A 1,699-nucleotide genomic window follows, 5' to 3' on the forward strand; every position below is an offset into this window, starting at 1 on the left:
AGGTATATGTGAGGTGGATATTCTTAGCTCCTAGAAGCCCTCATCTTCTAGGCTTTACATATAAGGGGCATGGGTTTCTAATCAGATGGCAGAGTAGGTCAATGCAGTACTCACTTCTTCCAATGACCACATGAAAATTACAACTAAATTACAGAGCAAAATTCATTGAGAACCACCTGAAGTCTAACTGAGCAGAAGCCCTATAATTAAGGATATACAGAAGGAGCCATGTGGAGACTGGTAGGAGGAGCAGAGATACATAACAAAGCTGGTCCCACACCCACATGTGGTGGTTAAAAGTCGGAAGAGATATCTCAGCTGCAGAGATCCCCTCTGAGGATTGAGGGTTCCCAACCCAACACCAGCCCCCCAACCCAGAGTTCTGGTGCTAGAAAAAGAAGTATCCATAACTTCTGCCTGTGAAAACCAGCAGGGACTGTAGTTCAGAGAGACGGAGGGCTGCTAGAGTCCCAAGTATTATTCTTCTTAAAGGGCCCATGGATGGACTTACTCGGACTCATTCCCTCTGAGCTCCAGTGCTTGGGCAGCAGCTTGAAAGGCACTAGGGATATGGGGAGAAACTGAATTGTCTGGCATCAAGGTGGGAGCTGGATGGGCTAGAAGTGCTGGTAGAGGTCATTGTTCCTTGGCTGAGCCCTCCCACCACCAGCACAGGTTGGCACCATATCTGAGTCTCCATCAACATGGCTAACACCATTCATCCAGCCCTAGTGATTCTCTGAGACCCAGCCTCACCCAAATTTCAGCCCCACCCACCCCCCAAGCTACATCCAGTGTCATTTCCATACAAATGGCCTGTCTTCATTTATGCTTCAGACTTTCCTAAAAATCTCTGAAAGGTCTACAAATGCTAAACAAACAAAAACTTGCCTCAGTGCACCCCATATCTTTTGCTAAGCAGCCCCAAGCCCAGCACTAATGGCAGCGGCCTCAGTTTGCAGCTTGGTTCCTCCTGGGGATCTCCAAGCCCAGCACAAGTGGCAAATATCTGCAGATAGCTCTGCAGCTCATGCTAAGTGGTCCTGAGCAGGGCACAGGCAGAAGCCGACCTTACCCTGCACCTCCCAGGAGGTCCCAGAGCCACATGGAAAGCTTCAGACGACATGGGAGCACCACTCAACCATCTCCATGAGCAACATACTCAAGGCATGGATTCAGCAGGCACAAGAGCCCTGCTGAAGTAAGGCTTGTTCCATGGGAATGGACCCCTCCACTGCAGCTCCACTGCTACATCAAATGTACCAACATTCACATAAGGGAACTGCCAAAAGGAAAAGAGAGGAAATAAGAAATTGAAAACCTATTTTAAAAAAATAATGACAGAAAACTTGTAAGTTGGCAAAGAAAATAGACACACAACTCCAGGAGGCACAGAATCTCAAACAAGATGAATCCAAAGAAGCCTGCATCATAATTAAAATGCCAAAGGTTAAAGACAAAGAGAGAATAAAAAGAAGCAAGAGAAAAACAGTTAGTTATCTACAAGGGAGCTCCCATAAGACTGTGAGCTTATGTCTCCAACAGAAACTTTTCAGGTCAGAAGGGACTGGCACAAAATGTTCAAAGTGAGGAAAAGTAAGGACCTACAACCAAGATTACTTTACCTACCTAGTAAGGTTATCATTTAGAATCAAAGGACAAACAAAGAGCTTCCCAGACCAAAAAAAAAAAAAAAAAG

Source organism: Myotis davidii, unplaced genomic scaffold, assembly GCF_000327345.1.
Source record: "Myotis davidii unplaced genomic scaffold, ASM32734v1 scaffold1069, whole genome shotgun sequence".
In the NCBI taxonomy this organism is placed as follows: Eukaryota; Metazoa; Chordata; class Mammalia; order Chiroptera; family Vespertilionidae; genus Myotis; species Myotis davidii.